Source organism: Equus przewalskii, chromosome 8 (genome assembly GCF_037783145.1).
Source record: "Equus przewalskii isolate Varuska chromosome 8, EquPr2, whole genome shotgun sequence".
Classification (NCBI taxonomy): Eukaryota; Metazoa; Chordata; class Mammalia; order Perissodactyla; family Equidae; genus Equus; species Equus przewalskii.
Genome location: NC_091838.1, coordinates 38,083,607 through 38,103,884, shown reverse-complemented (window position 1 = coordinate 38,103,884; position 20,278 = coordinate 38,083,607). Strand labels below are relative to the sequence as shown.

Here is a 20,278-nt window from a genome sequence, read left to right as displayed (position 1 = left end):
TATGAACTGAAAATTATTGTCATCATTAAACATGTAACTGGGAAGGTATACTGACAGTCTAGCTAATATTAACACACATACCTCCCAAAAAAGTCACTGAAATGTTTGTGACTCAGAGCACATTTGGACAAATCCTATTTAACATGTTATGTGATATCTCTTGCTTCAGATAAATGGGCTTATTTCTGTCACTAGAAATAGTGACAATAAATGTATCCTTCTGGTATTTTGACCCAAGTGCTTTTAATATTAATGTTGAATATTTGTTCGTCTTGGATTTTATTCTCTTTTTATGCTTGAAATTTATATTATCCAAGAGTAGAATTATTATGTAACTTTTGTAAAGAGATTCTTTTGTAGCAAATTCTCCATAGGTAAAAATATAGACAACTCAAAATAGTTCTAACAGATTTCAGATATGGATTATGTGTTCTGATTTTATCTAGTGGGAATTGAAGTATTAATTAAATTGGCCCTTCTGCCACAGAAATATGGTTCTACATGTAATTGACTGCATGTGATGTTAATTACATGAATAAGGTAGAGATAGAAACTTTGGGAATTAAATTCTATTTAATATTTAAGTATCACTCCTTTGATATTAACAAGTATTCTGTTTAATTCATATATTATAGCTCTTTTCAAGGTAAGTAAAATTTCTTCTTGACTTCATGAAATTCACATTCAAATTTATAAAATTTTCACATTAAGTTATTGCATTGCAAAGCCCATATTATCTTAGATTCTTAGTGAGGAACTAGTGGTATAGTCAAAATAAATAATTTAAGTGATATTTTCTTTAATGTAGAAAATAGGTTCATTTCTGAAATAGAGATCTGTGCTGTAAATCCTGTAAATTAGAACCTGTTTGCCTATTGAATTCTATTGTATATCTGAATTACTCTTTGGAAAAATGTATGCCACAATCTGGTTTAGCTGTGACACTGCTTTTATGAGCAGAGCAGGGAGATTTTCATAGCAACAATGTAGCATTTTTCTCTAGTGACCCACCCACTTATCTCCTGGGAAATTTTTGTACCTCTCTATTCTGTATGTTCTGGCTTACTTATGTTGGAACGTCCCAGGGCTTGAGTACAATGTAACAGCTAACTTTTTGGACCTCCTACTGCATGTCAGGTATAATTCCAGGCACTTTACAGGGATAATCTAACTCTATAAAGTAGAATGTATTAACCCCATTTCCAGATGAGGAAACTGAAGAGCAGAGAGCTCCCGTTGCTGGGAAGTACTTGAGAACACAGTTTGATTCCAGAGCTGAGCTTAGGACCTCTATGCAATGCTGCCTTCTCATTTTCTAGACTAGAGCTCCTCAATCATGAATGGGTTACAAGTGTGCTCAGATATGGGTCCCCTCAGCCTTTGGAGATGCTGGGCAGGACCGGGAGCCCAGCACATCCAGTCTGTTCCTAATGCTGTGAGCAGCTTTATCCATTTCTGCCAGTGTGCTACACAAAGATGATTGTTTTCTACATGTGCCATGATGTGAAAAAGTTCAACAAGCACACTGCCCTAGAGCAAAGAAAATATTTAGAGATAAATATACTAGCTGTGTTTCCTAATTTGCAACTGACAAATAAATTTTCAGATTCAGCAATGCTCTGGCAAGGGATAATTTGTGTACCTTATTTAATTCTACTTTACGTTGCTTCTTGTCCAAGTATTACATATGACGAAAGGTTTGAGAGCAAAGGGTAATAATTTCTTATTGATATTTTGTTATGATTCATATTAATGTTCATAACTTTACATTAGGCAACATTTACCCTAGCTAGAGTTATCATGAAGTCTTTACATCATTAAAACTGAATTTATTTAATTATTCTTGATAAATCATTTTTACTGTTTATGTAAACTGCCTACTTATTAGTTAATCAGAATTGGAAAATGTTTAGGTTTGAATGCTGAGGTAGTACAAAGCACATGGGGGGTGCACAAGGTTAATAAGGGAACGCTTTTGGAAGAAGTAATGCTTGCAAGTTTAAAAAACATGATGGAATAGGTATGCTTGTTGATGAGGAAAGCTGTGGGTTGTTAAGGAGAGCTTGCGCAGCGCTGAAATGACTTTGGAGACTTCACATCACTTCAGTGCCAGAATGAAAGAAAGACAAAATAGTTTAGAATCCCTGGGAACCTTAGAACAGCTCAGGGGAACCCAATTGATAATCTCAACTGGTTTAAATAAAACAGTAGTCACGCATAAACACTTGCACTCAAATGTTTTCATTGAGTTTAAAATGAATTTTCACAGTGCATTAATCATGGATGCTCATCTGGAAGTGTGGTTTGTGGTTTTCCATATTTTACCTCAATAGAAGTTTTCAGCTAGAGATAAACATGTTACAGATAAGCCAAAGAGGAAGAAATTCATTTCCTCTTGATTGCAACAGTCAGAGAATGATTGCCCACTTGTTCGATCTGTTTTAGTACTTTGGTGGCACCATTTTTGGAGCTTTGACTATCTGTTGACTGGTCTGAATATGTGATTACACAAGAAATACCAGGGAGGGGACAGCAAAGGTGACTCTGATGTTGTAAGCTTCACTGACTCAATAATAATGGGCCATTGTCACTGAAAGTATTTCCTCGAAGAGGAGCTGATTGGTATGTTTGGAGTGGTAAGGATGATGAATTCTTTGGGGAACATGTAGCTCTAAAGGAGCTAGGAGATCCAAGTGGAGATTTCATGAATGTATTTGGAAATACTTGCCTGGAGTCATGTGGAGAGATTAGAACTGGAGGTTTTAAATTGGAAGTCATCTACTCACAGCCGTAGGGGTGAGAAAGACCATCTCTCCAAGGAAAAAAGAAAGATAAACTAAAAGGCCTGATCACATTACCAGGATAACTACCATCACAGGAGGAGAAAGCTGGGCAACAAAGAAGATAGCCATCCTGACCTCCTTGATGTTCCTGAACCCACCAAACATAGCCCCCTCAGGGCTTGTACCTTCCATCTTCACTCTGGAATGTTCTTCCCACAGAGTTAGAGGTGTCCTTTGTGCTCCCATTATACTCTATGTTTCTGATGCTACATTCACCATAGAGTATGACACTTACCTGTTTAGGTTCTTGTCTGACCTGCTACACAATACATATTCATTGAACGAATGAATGGCAGAAGTGGAATGAAAAGAGATTGTGCTCAGCATCACATTTCAGAAATCAACATCTTGGAGTTCTCATAAATTGGTCAGATGACATCTTATTTCAAGGATGCCCATTGTGTGTCAGGCCTTCCTGGAACAAAGACCAGACATTTTTAAACAATGTCAACAGGACTCTCTCCATTTTGGGCTCAGATTTTCTAAGTACTGGCTTCATCTTCAGGCAGGCTTTCTCTAAATGGCAGCAAAGTCAACATTCACTCCACAAAAATGATTCTGTCTCTGCTGAGGTCACTTGCCTACCTCTGTGAAACTAGGGGAGGAGAGGCCTCTTATGGGACTACCCAGGAGAGAGATGGGGACAGTTTTGAAAGCAGAGAATGATATGGGGGCAAAACCAAAAAGTAACAAGTCCATTCTAGAAATCATAAAAGAAGCCATCAAGTGGCATAGCGACCTGAAATAATAGTAAGGAGCAGAAGGAGAAAAGGAGTAAATTCAATCTGCCTCTTCTCCATCTTACTGTCAAAATTACAATCTGCTGTCAGGAGGAAGGATTCTGGGTCCCAGGATTGTCTCTGTTGTCTGTTTGAGGTTCCATAGATGAAGGAGAGTTGAAAAATCATCAGCTGTCAATAAACCCACTTGTCAGCATTAGAATATTTAGCCTCAGTATTTTCATCTTTTCAAACCTTGCTTTTGGTTTGATATGAAAATAAAATATATGAAAACTTTATGCAAACTTCATAAAGTTCTCTAATGTCATATATAAAATGATATCAGTACAGCATGGGCTTTGTAAATAGATCCAGGTTCAAAGCCTGCTCTACCATTTGCAATCTGCGTGAAGCTGAGACAGATGACTTAAGCTTTTGTGTCTCATTCTCTCAGGTACTTACCTTAGGGGTTAAAGGAAAAGCATTTGGAACATTGTCCAGTGCAACAGTCAATACTGGTAGGTATTATTGGCATTATTGTTGTGGTTTAAGAATTGTTTTATTATGGTAAAATATACATAACATGAAACTTACCATTTTAACCGTTGTAAGGTGTGCCTTTAAGTGGCAGTAAGTACATTCACATTGTTGTGCAACTATCACCACCATCCATCTCCAAAACATTTTCATCTTCCCAAACTGAAACTGTACCCATTAAACACTATCTCCCCATTTCTCTCTTCCTCCAATACCCTGATAACCACCGTCCTACTTTCTGTCTCCATGAGTTTGCCTATTCTAGGTACCTCATGTAAATGGAATTATACATTTGTCCTTTCGTGTCTGGCTTATTAAAAAATTTTTTTTAGTTACAAAAGCTAAATCCATATGTTTTAGTCATTGATTCCTGAGGTTCCTGTATTACATGGGCCCTAATAAATATCCCTAAATTCCATCATCTTCTTGCTAGTATCTACTAATTACAGGTACAATCTCACTTGGAGAAAAATAGTCTCCACTGTGCATGCTGTAGATGTCCAATTTGTGTCCACGAGCATCACAGAAGCAAAATTTTTCTTAGGGACTATAAAATCTGAAAATATTTCTGAAAGGTAGCCCTTAAATACTTTGGTGCTTTCATGGTGTATGAGGATACAGTTTTGACAAACAGAAATGGTGAGCAATAGGATATATTGGAGTATATGAGGAAGCCATTTGGTGTAAACCTAATTCAGCCAGACTTGGTTTTTCCAAAAGGGCCTGACATGGCATTGAGCAGGCATTGTATATCTGCATTAAGCATGTCCTATGGCAAGAACAAATGCACTTAGGATAAAGATGCAACTTCCCCCGACATTGGCATTTCCTTAAGGATAAGCATCTCTCCTTAGGCTAGGAACTGATTGCTGTGCTCACCTGTGACCACCTGGCTCTAGACAAAAGATCAGCCACCCTGCATGTCCACTGAGACAGCAGACCTACTACCTGCTGTGTCCATCAATAGCTGTGCCGACAGAGCAGTCTCGTGACTATTGTAAAAGGGACATTTCAATCATATGTGAAACATCCTCTTTGAGGGTATATAACCACTCTGTACACCTCACTGCTTTGGTGCCCTTCTTTCTTTGGGGAAGGAAGGCCCCACGCTATGGTCCTCACATTTTGGCTCAGAATAAACTCACCTAAATTTTCATTTATAGAGTGATTATGGATTATTTGCGTCAACAGTTTTCAGCTTGAGAATCGCAGCTCCTTAGTGATCAGCCTCACGACTCCTCTCCCAAAGTAAGTTATACAGTCAGCAAAATAGACGGCAACAAGCCATAAATATTTATTATTAAAAAATGACGAAGGCCTAAATCAAGAGGTAAGATTAATTATTCAGAAAAAGTTCTATTTTTAAAAAGTTCTCTCACAGATTTGTGGCAATTATGCAACCTATTTCTTTTTATCATGTATGTGAGCTCAATGAGCTACTGCCCTGCCTGGCAAGTCTACATTCCTTCAGTTCTGCATAATAATGCCAATTCCTGGATAAAAAGCAAGAATGGTTAAGTGTGTAACAAGTACCAAGCAAGTTGTTTCTGTAGCAACAAATCACCCACACAAAATCTCTTATGGTTTTTACCTCTTTACTACAATGCAACTCTTTTCAATGCAAATGTGGCTGCATCCATCAAATGGAACGTCCTAAAACTGCTGCTTGAAAATCTGGGAGCAGACTGTTTCTCTTCAGCTCAGCTCCTTTGCACCCTATCTTTCTGCAGTCCATGACCCAGATTACAGTAATTGCTAGTGTATATGCCACTTCTTCTGCTTTCTTTCTACAATCTTGGGCAAGCAATTATCTCTGAACCTGGGCTGTTTCATCTGTAAAACAGGCAGATTTAGACAGCTTGTGAAAATGCCCAGCACAGTGTGTAGCATATAGTAAGGCCCATAGGTACGTATTAGATGTAGGAAAGCCACATGGGAGGATATGTTGTAGTTTTCCAGTCCTTTTTCTCCTTGAGACTATTTTTCATTTCTCTCCCAACAACCATCACAGAGTCTTGCTCCAGTATTTGGGACCTGAAATTTCCACGTCATTTGCCCTTCTGCTAGCAAGGCCTCTGCCTAGCAAAACCTAAGACTGCAGGCTGGGAATCACTGCTCTAGGGATTTAATTATCTTCATCTCATCCAGACTCTTGGCCCTCAGGACTCTGCCTGCTGCTTTGCAGAGCAAGTTTGATAGCCTCCTATCTCTAGCTTTTAAGCATTAAATGAAATGACATTGACTCAGACAGACATTTGAAAGGACACTGTGATAACCAAGAGAGGCAAAGATTCTGCTGAAACAAAAGCGAAAAAAGTGTTTATATTTTACATTAACCCTGGGCTTTTTGTCAGAAAAGGTGATGTTACGTTCAGCATATACTTCTATTTCTTTAAACAATTATGCTAGTATTTTTTGAGTGCTTGCTACAGCCCAGGCCCTGGTGCTAAGCATCTCGCATATATTATTTCAATTAATCTACCCAGCAATACTAGGAGATAGGTGCCACTCATACCTATTTTATAGGTAAGGAAACCAAGGCCTAGAAGGGGTAAGTAATTTGCCTAACTTCACACAATGACTGACAGAACTGAATGAAAAACAGGCCTGCCTGAGAACCCAGTCTGGCCGCCATGCCGGGGTGTTCAGTGGTGTGTTCAAATGCAGTTCCTCGGTACGGGAAAGACAGTACTGCGTACCCCCCAAATCGGGAAGCCTCTGGAGGGCTTGAAATGCTTGTCCTTTTTACTGCACTTTTTGTTCCCCTCTTGTCCTCTTTGTTTTTCTTTTATTGAGGTCCTCAGGTTTAACTTTTTTAATACTAAAATCCATCTGTTCTCTGTTGCTTGCAGTGAGAAACATAAGGCTTCGAGAGGGCCGCACACCGCACATGTCAGAAATTCCCCGTCAAGGGCGTGGCAGCACAACAGGCTGAATCCCTTCAAGGGTAAATGGCGAGCTCAGTGATTCCTGTGGTTGGAATTTTTCTTTTATAATCAAAATAGTAAGAATATTTGATTAATTTTCTGTGAAGCTGTGCCTGTAAATTAAGAATTATGAATGCCCAAATATGCACAATATTTTATTTCTTTAAGTAAGAAATATAGAGTCCATTTGTAGAATTTATTGTCTATATGAAAAAAAATCAGCAATCACTGATCAGATTTCATGTGGGTGATAGCAGCTGTCACCAGAGTGGGTCCACAAGGGAGTGTCTTGGGAAGGTTCTATTTCTTCTATGGGAATTTTGACTTCTATGTTTTTTAGTTCATTATTTTTTAATTTTTATTTTTATATACTTTATAATGTATATAAATGTTTTAAAATATACATAACATAATTTATATTTGAAATCATGTTCTATGTCCATTATAATATGTTATATATATATATATACACACACACACACACACACACATAAATAAGAAGTATATGTTCAAAACATTTTATTGAATGAAATGAATGATCATAAAAAGCCTGGAGAGCATGGCTGAGAGATCTCTTGAATTATAAAATATTAGGAATTCTCGTGAATTTGAGACTTAAACTTCAAGCTTTCTAAAATAAAATAAGCTTTTTTTTTTGTAATCCAAACAACCAGAAATTTTTGAAAGATACAGTATTTCCATAAGAAAGAGCTAAACCATAAATAAATATATCAGATGATAAAGTTAAAAGCCCACTTGTAGGATATACCAGGTTCATCTACATTAATGTATATGACGATTAAAAGCCATAATAGCATCCTTGGGGCTTTGCAAAATTTTTATCCTCTAGCCTAAACTGTCTTAATTGCCTCTTGTCTAAAAGTAAGATAATATATAGTGCCAGTTATTGGTAAATTATTCTTTTTCAAGTTGGTTGCCTACACTTTCAGTGGCTCCATTTGTCCTGATGTGACCTACAAGATTTTCTAGTATTCTGATGGTATCCAATCCTACCTCATCGCTCTCCCCAACTCTCCTCCAAGTCTGTGCTACGTTCACTTCTCTTAACAATTTTCCTGCCTTTGGACATTTGCAGGATCCTTTTCCTTTTCATGAGAGAAAATCCCTTCCCTGTCTTTTGCCTGGCTGACCTCTTCCCACCCTTTCAGTCTCAGCTAGAATATTTTTCCTTCTCCAAAGTTCATATTAGTTGCTTCTGCTGTGTGCTCCGAGGCATCCTGTACTCTTCTATCCTTTAACATTTATGACATTGCATATTTAGATATCTGTCTTGCAACCCTAAATTTGTAATACTCACCTCACATTTCTGGCATATTGGACTATCCGATCACAATTCCCTGGACCCAGGTCTGGATGGAGAAATAATGGGGCGTGACTGAAGCCTTCCTACTTGGGTGAGGCAGAAGTTTCTCTGGACCTTAAATGACACTGCACACGTACCCTCATCAGCTGGTTTGTACTTTGGGGACTGATTATTAGCGGCTTTGATATCTTCACTTAAATCAATTACTTCCCCACTCTTTTTTTTCTTTTGCTTTTCTCCTTCTTGTCTTCTCTTCTTTCTTCTGTTTGTTAGACTGACATGTTAGCCCTGCTAATATTTCTAGTTTTTCTCCATATACCTACAGTCTATGGGAAATTAACATTGGTCTTCTAGGTAGTGTTGGGAAAAACTTATGCACTGATCCAGAGAATGGCCAGCTGAGAAATGCTCCTGAGCAGAAGGCAAGAGAATGCACTACAGCATGGAAAGGATCAAGCTGATTTCAGATGAGACAAGATTTAGTAGGATATTTGACCCTTGACCCACAATTAGTCTTTTAATGTAAATTTTCCCTAATTTGGGGAAAAGAATTAGACTCTTCTTTCTCAATTCCTAATGTTTTATTTTTAATCAAGAAATGCATTTTCTCTATCTTTATTTCCACTTGACTCTTGGGCAAGGATGTTAGAAATTATGCTGTCAGCAAAGTTGTATTTGATTATAAAGGCAAAAGCATTGCAGAATCATTTGAAATTCTATTTTGTTTATGTCCTAATTCAAATATGACCTTGACTTTATTTAATTGCAATAGATGGTATATTATAACCACTCCTCAGCCATTTTTCTGGATCATGAATTCAGATTTATGTTATTCTCCTGTTAGTTGATTTGAAAAGTGTTTTATTTAAGTTTCCATTGTGTTGAATATTTCTTTTGTGAATCTGAATTGCAGATTTGCTCTACCCTCTCTCCCAGAGCTAACTTAAACCCAACAGACAGATGATCTTAAAATAGGCACCATTCTCAAGAGTTATTTTTACAATAATTTTCTATTGCCTCTAGTGGTATTGTTGGCTTTAATATCTTCTCAAGATTGTGCCTTGCAAAGCACAGCAAATTAATTTACTTAATTTGTCAATTTCTTAGTGTCCAAAGTTTTCTTTATATCTTTAACAAACAGGGAAAATTATTTTAACTAGCCAGAAGTTAAAGGGTGAAATTCTTATTTAAAGTCATTATTTGTCTTTTAATGGTTGAATATATGGTGAAGTAAACATTCTAAGTTTCACATTTATTAGAGTTATTGTGGGGGCCTGGAATTGGCCACCCCAAGATATGTCTCTTTGACATGATGATTATTTGGGGCTGGTTACTTTGCAGACAGGAAAGCAACTGAAAAGTAGAATTTACTTACCTTTTGTAAGAGACATTTACATTGTAAAGGAAATCTCCATCTGTAAAGATGTCTCCCTCTCTGTACCAAGAAGAAGGGGGGATGACCTTATCTCTAGAAGCTCTTAATCAATGGGGAAGGCAAGGACTTAAATCTGCATTTGTTTATTGTGCTTGTTTGGTAACCTCCTGTAACTGACTCTCCCCACCCCCAACATCCTCCTTTGTCTTTAGCTGGATATGATATTTAAGGTGGTGGCTTCAGCCATTTTGGCGAGTTGCTCAGCCTGAGCCTCTCCCATGTATACATGTTATAAAGCTTTGTTTAATTTTCTCCTGTTATTCTGTCTCATGTGAATTTAATTCATTCTCCAGCCAGAAGAACCCAGAGAGGGTAGAGGAAATGTCTTCCTCCCCTACATTATCATAGTAATTGTCAATGATACAGTCCAATGAAAAGTACGAATGATTGATTGGAAGATCATGTGTATGTAGAGCAAGATGTAGAGAATCTAGAAAATACAGATAAACGAAAAGAACATAATCACCCATAATCTAATTATCCAGAGACAACTACTGTTAATATTTTAATATTAATCATTTTTGTCATACTTTTTGTATGTGTATAAAACTAAGTGAAAATAATAGTGTACAAATAGTGTGCATTGAATACCTATTTGTGGAAAATGATAGAAAAAGACAAAGTCTCCTTAGGTTGTGGTGGTTGTTTTTGTTTTTTGATAGAACACTTCCTGATTTTTAATACAGAAATCTTATGGAAAAAAATACATATCTCAAGTCAACACTTCATGGTCAGTTTTTAATACAGAAAGAAATATATATTTACACCCAGCAAACTTAATACAACAATTTTAACAAAACAATGCTTGGGAAAGCCTCACATTATAGTATGGGCACAATCGATAGTTAAGAATCAAATGTACATGTTTTGGGAAGATCACTTGTGTCAACAAAGGTCATCTGCTTCCTTGAGGTTGGTACCTGAAGATGCCTTATTCATTTATAAAAAGTAAAAGTTTTTAAATAATTCTATTAATTAATGATTATGAAGCAATGTTTTAAGCAATTTATATCCTTATATGATAGCTTTCTACATATATGTAGGCATTCTGCTGTGGTTTATATATGATTTATGAACTTGGGGAATTGGAGGTTGACATGACGCATTATAACTTCTGCATTAGAATGATGAAAAATAGGCACCTGCTTAGCATTTTCCTGCAGATTTTCAGGACTGCATTATTAATGTTAATAATACATTACAGGTGTTAATATTAATTATATAGGCATGTGAGATGCCTGTAAATGTAATTGTTTGTGTGTGCATAAACAATTTCTGGAATCATATACAAGAAATTGGTATCATTGGTTGCTCTGTGGCTGAGGACAGGAATGCCCATTTTGAACCATGTGTATATGTTAGCTATCAAAAGTGGAATTATAAAAATACGACTGAATATAATGTGAAAAATACACTCATAAGCCTTTGAAGATGACTAATTTTATCTATTTACAGAAAAAGCAAACATGATTTAACCTTAGTGATTCAAGATTTCTATCAGTATTAATTATGCAATGAATTACTAAGGGCCTAATGAGATATAAGGAGATGTTTACATCCATAGTGGATTCCAACTGGTGGTTTTCAAGTTCTAGTTAGGTATCCAGTGGTCCCTTTAAGGAGCAATTGGACATGAGCTGGCATGCACTGGGATATCTCATTAAGGAGGACTTTGAGGAGAGGGAGAGAAAGAGAGGCGAGGGAGAAGAAAGAGATAGAGGGAGACAGGAGAAGGAAAAGAGAGAGAGAGAATAGAGAGAGAGAGGAGGGAGAAGAAACAGAGGGAGAGAGGAGAGGGAGAGAGAGAGGAAAAAGAAGGACTGGGGCAGGGGATGAGGGGAGGGAGAAGGAGAAGTGGAAGGAGGAGGAGGAGAAGGAAGAAGAGGAGGAGGAGGAAAAGGAGAGGAGAAGAAGAGGAAAGAGAAAAGAAAGAAGAAAAAGAAAATTGCCCTGAGAGTTTCCCACTTTCTGCTTTCTTCTGGCTGTTTATCTGATTCACAATGCATTGCTCCCAGCTACAACTTTTGTTACCTCCCCGATCAGCTCCAGGCATTTCTTAATGACCTCCCAGATACAGCTTGAGCTGCTAAATGACATCCTGCCTCTAGAAACAAAGATTGAACTTCCTTCCTGTTCAATTATTTTTGGAACTGCCCTATGTTTTTTGCAACCCTCATCCTTAATGTGTCTAGCTCCGGTTCACTGTAGAAACTGGATACTACTTTGTTAGGCTGTGACAGAAACTCTCAGTGGCCTTATCCATCTGCAGAGTTTTAGAGGCACGTGTTCTAATTGCTCTGATTTATTTAAGAGAATTCCAAAGCCAGGCTTTATTCCCATGTGCCTTAATCTCAAAATACAGATTTTTCCCTGTGGGAAAAGGGTAATGAATGAAGTGATTCCTGGCTGCTTTTCAGCCTGTTCACCCTTCTTCCGCCAAGCATTCATCCTCCAAACTTTTCTAGTGATGCCTATTTGAACATTTTTTTCTTTTGCTTTTAAGTACCCTTCTTAGCTTTGGTAATCAGGTACCCATTCTTCGCCACATGCCATGTATACTGGCTTATTATGAAAATCTAGTCCTGGCTGATATAAACTGCATAGTTAGTGGCCTCAGTGGGTGGGTTTGACCTAGTTTCCTTTTAGATCTTTAGCTACCTGATTTACATGGCATCTGTCACAGCCATAAGAAGTTCTGATGACTATTAAGTTTTATCAAGGCTTGGTGTCACTTCCTCTTGAGGACTCATGACAGTTAAGGTTGATTACTTTAACATGATTAATTTCCAAACCACCAATAGCTCTTTAAATAACAGAAAACTATCAGAAGTCCTCCAACAGCCAGGCTGATGCTCTGTCCTAAAAGTTTTAACTGATTTTCCTAGGAATATTGTTCCTTAATGTTCCTCAAGCAATTCTCCACTTGAGAATTTCGAAGCTCCCAACATAGGCTGTACCAGACCAGCTAGCCCCAAAGCCTTAGTTGACATCAGCTGGAACCCCTGTTTTTATTGAAAAGAAGTTCCATTACTGTCATCCTCTCGAGGAAGTAGGAGATGGACGTGTTACACTCCATGCAATGATGACTCTTCTCATTATCCGCACAGGCACCCTAATGCAGCCCAAGTTCCTATAAGATGTCTTTACCAGGTCTGCTTTGTTATCTTCCCCATAACAGTTCCGTCTGCTTCCTCATTTCTGCCTAACATCAGTTTGGATGCCTTGACTTTTCAAATGAAATTTTTGAACTTTAACAACATGTTAAAGCTCTATGCTTGCAGTCAATGATCCTTGCCCTTAATGAACTTATATTTAGGGAAAAAAACACATATGCCTAAATTACCATGATACAAATCAGTTACTTGTATGCTGTATAGGAGTCCAAGCAAACTGCAATAGATGTTCAGAAGAAAAGACCTCTGACTGGAATGGTAGAAAACTTCATGGAGGAAGCGGTGTCTATGGAGGTGGCAGCTAAGATTTGAAAGCTGGCTAGATTTTTGCACCACAATTAGAAGAAGGAGGGTTGGCATTTCAGACAGAAGAAATATTCAAGTAAATGTAAGAAGATATGAAATTGTATTGTTCAGAAAACCACCAGCAGTCCAGTTTTGACTGAAAAATAGAGTATAGGAAACATAATCTATGTAGGTTAAGGCTGGAAAGACATTTTGGGGTCAAACTGTGGCATGCTTTGCTTTCCTAAATTAAGGAATTGATCTAATCTGCAATAAAAGAGAACTGTCAGGATTGAAACAATGCTTTAGCGAGTAATTTGATAGTGGAATACAGAATTGATTGGTTAGGAAGGATGGAAAAATAGTAAAAAGATTATTGAAATAGTAGTAAAGCTCTTTTATAGTGTTATAAGCAGGAATGTAAAATAAGTGAGTGTAATAATAAGAGAGTGGAAAATAAGTGATGTGAGAAAAACTATGAAAAAATAGTATCAATGTAAGGCAACAGCTAGGTATTAATCAACCTGATAGATGACTCAGAAAGAAAAGGAATGAGCTCTTACTCCTTTTTTTGTACCCTATGCAGCGTCTATCATTTTGCTTTGTACATGGTAGGTGTTCTATATATATGCATTCAAGAGGTTCTAAATGACAGGCCAAGAGCTATATGCTGAAGAAAGTGCACAGGCCCGAGTGCCTGCACTTTTTAGTATCTGATTTCACTATTCAAGATGTTTCTGGGTAAGCTGGAGCCAACTTTGTTGCAGCTAGTTGAAAATATTAGATTTATAACTACTTGGAATTGAACTGTATTACAATACTTTTGATATGTTGTCATTTTGATTCTTTTGTAATTTATTCCAAATTTTAGAGTATGCCATCGTTAATATTAATCCTTACCTTTTATTTACAAAAGTAATATGTACTTGTAACAAATTCACAGAATATAAATGCATACAGAATAAGTGAATCAAATTCCAAGGCCCCTGGAAACCTGGCAGTTAATATCATGGCCAAGTTTGACACTGAGCAGGTCACATACTTTTTAAAAGGGACAGCATTTCCCAGCTCCAGCCAGTTGTTGCCAAGCAAGAATACAGGCCCTTGGTTTCCAAATATTCTCATTTTTTTAAAGACAGCAGGAAATACAGGTTTTCTCAGGAATTCTTTTGACTTTGAAAACATTAATTCTCTAATTCTCTCTTTCTCATTCTCTCTCTGTTGCGTACAGAATATATCAGCTGGTTGAATCTAGCCTGTAGGTCACCAGTTTGTAGTCTCTGATATGCAGTAAAGAGGTCAAAGTCTTTCTGCCCTTTAGCCTCATTCCCTAAAGATATGCATGGCTAACAATTTGATGTATGTCTCGAGAAACATGTCAAGTCTCTTATTCTATAAATTACTTTTTCTTTTTTTCAGAGGAAGATTTGCCCTGAGCTAACATCTGTCACCGATGTTCCTTTTTTTCGCCTGAGGAAGACTATCCCTGAGCTAACCTGTGTTGCCAGTCTTCCTCTACTTTGTATGTGGGTCACCAACAACATGGCCCCATGCTAACAAGTGGTGTAGGTCCTCACCTGGAGTGTGCTGAACTTTAACCACCAGGCCACTAGGCCACCCCCTATAAATTGCTTTTTTGAAGTTAACAATAGATTGAGGACATTTTATATGCCAGCATATGTAGATGCTCTCTCCTCCATCTCTTCCTTCTTCTTCCTCCCCTCAGAGTTTTTCATTGTTAGGCTTACATAATTAAATTACCTATTTATCTCCTCTTAAGAGAAACAGATTATTTCCGTTTTTCATTACAATTGCCAATAAATGGACACCCTTACGGACATATCTTCATACTCTTCTGCTAACATAGATTTTATGATGTGATGTTACCAGATGGGTCCAAAGGCATGTATGAGCATTTGAAGTTTTAATAGATACTTCTGAATAGTACTCCCAAGATACTTAGATTGTAAGAGAGCGGTAGCTTTCTCGACTCTTGTAAATACCGAGTATAATCTTAAACAATTTTCTTAGTCTGAGTAAAAAAGTTGTATTTGATTATTTTTTATTGGTGAGGTTGAGCATCTTTCCCAATGCTAATGGGCCATTTGTATTCTTCAATAAATTGCTTGCTCACGGCTTTTGCTCATTTGCCCACTAGGTTGTTTGTCTTGGTTACTGATTGTAGGAGTTTAATATTTTCTCCCATCCTGTTTGCTTTAGGCTATAGTTTATGTAGTTTATCTTTGGGTTGTTTTTCACTGTATGGAAATTTTAATTTTTTATATAATCAAATCAGCAAATCACCAAATATTTCCTATGTGGCTTCTGAGTCTAGGTCATGCTTGGAAAGGCCATTTTCTCTTCAAGATTATAAAATTATTCACCTATATTTTTCTGGTATATATGTTTATATATACATATATTATATACTACTATATTGACTTTAGATATTTAATTCATATGAAATTAACTTTTCTAAATGATTGGGGTGGAGATCTAACAGTTTTCCCTCAAATGTTTTGAAGTGTCACCTTTGTTGTATACGATTTCCCATACATATCCGAGTTTATTTTTGGCCTCTCTATGCTGCGCCATTGATATATTTATCTATTCTAGTTAGCAGTACCAGATCTGTAAAGGTCTGTAGTATTATACTGCACTTTTATATCCAGTAGGGAGCTCCTTTTTCATTATTCTTTTAAAAATATTTCTTGACTATGCTGGAGTATTTACTCCCTAGCTACATTTTAAATTAATTTGACATAGTGAGTTTTCTGATTCAGTAATATATTATGTATTACTATTAATCCAGGATTTCTACAATGTTATTTGAAAAAGTTTTAGAGTTGATTCCAAGGTATTTTATAATTGGAGTTGCAGGTGAGTGAGATATTTTTTATAACATTTTATTGCTTAGATACGGTTGTCATATAGGAGAGCTATTGTTATTTATAGAATCTTTTGGCGGACTATCTTATCTAACATAATTATTTCTAAGCTGGTGATTTCAGTTCTTTGTCTTATAGGATGTTGAGAAGAAAATGATCAGTGAGTTCAGTTGCCACAGAAGGACGCTGAGGTTTGGCAGCCTCGTGGTTCTCTCTGAAAGTTTGCTCGCTCAGAGTAGGCTATAGTTTTATGTGACCTATTAATGCTCCACAAAAGGGAAATGAGGTGGGCTCCCAATACTCTGGAAACTCTCAGGACTAGGTAGTGTTGATAACATAAATTATAAAGCAAATTAACTACTAATTAAAAATAAATTAGGATGTTGGCATGCATTCTCAAAGGGACAGCAGCACTCAATTTAAAGTTCTGAAGAAAGCTATTATGAATGATTGTTTCAGAAGGCATTGGTTTGAAATGTTTGCACAATGATTCAGCACTTTATTGAGGTGGAATTTTAAAAAATTAATTGACGACCAACTTGAATCAATAAACATATAGCAATGGGATTACATTAAAAGGTGAAAAATATCAAGACCTTTTATATGTAAACTCCAACAAATATTTCCTGTAGCAGCAGTAACCATTAAAATTTTACAGAGCGTTATAGTTTATATTGCTCTTTTATATATGTGAGGTCATTTAATCCTCATAAAGATCCTGTGAGATGGAAAATGAGGCTCTATGTATCTTTGCTTTCCCAGTGAAGAAGCTGAAGTTTAATGAAGTTAAATGAGTTGTCCAAATACATATAACTCTTAAATGGTAAACTCTTAAGTAGATGCAATTCCGCTGAGGCTTATGCAAATTTGCATTGGAATCCTTACTGCTGCCTCCCAAAACATCCAGCATATTATAAAATGAGATAGGAAATATCCTGACTGTCTTGTCTTTAATCTTTGACGGCATGGTTGTGCACCCCTATCAAACACTAACATTGCATGGGCATACCAAAATGCTTCACCATGCAAGTCTGAATATTGCTTTTCTGCCATGGCCAATGAAAGATTTCACTAAATTCCTCCAATGTATTTGGTTTATTGTTGATATCCATTGACTTTATGCCCAGCAATTGTGTCCTATACTATAATCAATTGCAACATAATTCCAAAAGAAAATTTTCAGTTTTTACAATCCTAAATTCAATGAGCTCTCTACCTTCTCATTGGTATGACTATTTGATGTTCATAAGGATTTGACATTTTTGTGAGTTTCAGAATCTAGAATATTTTTAAAAGCATTTCTGAACTTTCCATAACTATCACTTTTTAAACAATTGTGATGCTGTAGAACTTCTTGAATATTATTTTTCTTCTCCCAAATATCCTCTTCCCTGGTGGAAAGGGGCTAGGATAAAAGATGGCAGAATATTAATGGATTAAGTGTATCTATAATAGTCTATTTTTATTTTCAAGGAATTCCAGTGGATGTTCTATTGATGGCTGAGTCAAAGGAATCAATCTTTTCTTCCAAATTCTTAAGATTAAAATATTCTGAGTATAGGGGCTGGCCCATTAGCATAGTGGTTAAGTTCATGTGCTCCACTTTGGCAGCCAGGGTTCACTGGTTCAGGTCCTGGGTGTGGACCTATACATCACTCATCAAGCCATGCTGTGGTGGCATCCCACATACAAAATAGGGGAAGATTGGCACAGATGTTGGCTCAGTGACAGTCTTCCTCAAGCAAAAAGAGGAAGATTGGCAACATGTTAGCTCAGGGCCAATCACAAGTCTTTCTATGTAATATTCTAGCATCTGTGTAATAGTCTCACTTATTTCTGTGAGTTGTTTGCTGTTTACTTGGTTAAAAAGTAAGATATTACCATAAAGAGTCAGAATGGCATATTCCCTTGTTACCAGTAGAGAATTCTCCAAAGGTTTGGTTTCTTAGTATCACTTTTTGCGTATAATTAATCTTACCAAGGATGCTTCAGGTTGCTTGAGTGTGAGTGATGTCGGAAATGTACCATAAAAGGTTTTAAACATTAATTTTGATTTGAACACATACTCCCTATATTTCTCCACCAATGAAATATGGCAAGCAGCCTCTGTATCAATTAACATTTAATTACAGGGTTTTTCTTTATGGTTGAAAAGAAGAAGTTGGTCAGAATAATTATTCCTGAAATATATTGGCATTTACTATGTAGCAGGAACTATACTAAAAACCTAATAGCACAGAGAAATGGGCAGTTAAGAAACCTGTAGTTGTGCAAGGTCACAAAACTAAGTGGTGGGGACAGGATTCAGTCCAGGTCTATTTAAATTTAGAGCCTGAAGATTTAGCCAGACATATAGCTACAGAGGAGCAGAGGGAATATTTGGCTTCCCATGAACATGTTCTTCAAAAGATGTATCTTTTTAATATGAAAATTAGAATACTATGTTGATATGATAGTTGTTATGACTAAGATAGTGGCAGTAATGTGAAAATAATAATGTTAGAATCTGGCAACAACCCTGCTTTTAATCACTACACTGCAGTATTTCCCAGGACTCTGAGTAGTTCACCAGAAGAATTTTTTTTCTTGTTTTGTCTATCTACCCATTACTTAATTATTTATTACCTGGTTATTTATTATTTATTATCTGATTACTTGTTTTCTAGTTTTAGAAGTGTCCCAGAATCAGATATTACTTTTTTTTTTTTTTCAACTTCTCACATTTGGAGAGGAAATATGTGGTCTTCTCCAAATCCTAGAATCCCTGGAGGGACTGGATGTCTTTCTTCCCCCACAGTAATAATCCTGTCTTCTATATGAAGACAGTGTCAGTAGGTCACAAAATGGAGTTACTTTTCCTGCTAGTGGTGGTGACTACACTTAGGTGTAGTCCTATTCTTTCACTTGCCCTGGTGACATATATTCTTGGGACATCTGGGAAGATTCAATAGGTTAGAGAAGCTTGTAAATGATCTTGGAGTGTTGAGCTATAGCTTTAGTAGAAAGAGTACGGATGTACCCCCACAATCTTCACTACTGGAAAAAGACTTCAGAGTGTCCCTCATACTTAGAATCTCATTCATTAGGTTTTCAACAGCAAAGACTTTCTGCACACAAGTAGATGATAGAGAGCTTTGTTAGAAATTAATTATGATCCAGGATTTGGCAAAAGCTTGCTTAAGATGTTGGACAATGCTACAGTCTATTCAACAAGATAACCAATGTCTGAATCTGTGTTGGGATAGCTCATTAGCGACTAAAAAATTTATCCACATCATCCCGGCCTTTTATGGGTTGAATTGTGTCCCTACAAATTCATGTGTTGAAGTTCTAACCTCCAGTAACCTCAGCATGTGAACTTATTTTGAAACAGAGGATTACAGATGTAATTAGTTAAGATGAGGTCATGTTGCAGGAAGGCATAATCAAACATGACTTGTGTTATAAAAAGGAGAAATTTGGACACACAGACACGCACAGTGGGAGAACACCAGGTGAACATGAAGACAGAGACGGAAGTGATGTGTCACCTCTAAAACCAAGAAATTCTAGATTGTTAGCAAACCACCAGAAGCTAGCGGAGCAGGATGGAGCAGATTATCCCTCACAGCCTTCAGAAGGAACCAGTTCTGCCAACATCTTGATCTTAGACTTCTGACAATAAATTTCTGTTGTTTGAGCAACCTAAGGTTGTGGTAGTTTGTTACGGCAGCCTTAGGAAACTAGTACATGGTCCTTCACAGAAAGATCTTCAATCTTAATTAAATATTAAGTATTAAATATATTTCTCTATGTCTTCAGAGTGTTGATACGAAAAATGTTCTGTTTAAATAATCCTTTATATTTTGTAAAGCTATTGTTAAAGACTCCAGACAGTCTTCCAATTTTGACCAGGAATTGCTTATTGTAATTCAGAAATTAACGATTGAAAATCCTTTAAAGGTTTTTTCTCAATAATGATTAGGTGAAGATTTGTTGTTATCTAAAACTTCCTAATAGGAACATTGGAGTCAAACGGAATTTTGGTCATGTTTGAAACTATCAGTTAAAGATTACTGCTTTATAGTTCTTAGACGCTTGGGCATTGTTTTTATTGTGCAAATTGAAAAACAATTACTGACTTCAGAGAGGAAGTTGCATGTCCTGA

At 36.7% G+C, this 20,278-nt stretch overlaps 1 long non-coding RNA gene across 1 annotated transcript; it reads left to right on the top strand.

Annotated features, from left to right (window-relative positions):
* Positions 1–1,886: 1,886 nt before the first annotated feature.
* LOC139085240 (uncharacterized) lies at positions 1,887–7,103 on the top strand. The gene is made up of 3 exons (XR_011543437.1): positions 1,887–4,080; positions 5,263–5,347; positions 6,952–7,103. It is a non-coding gene; the product is annotated as an uncharacterized lncRNA (long non-coding RNA).
* The last annotated feature ends 13,175 nt before the right edge of the window (positions 7,104–20,278 follow it).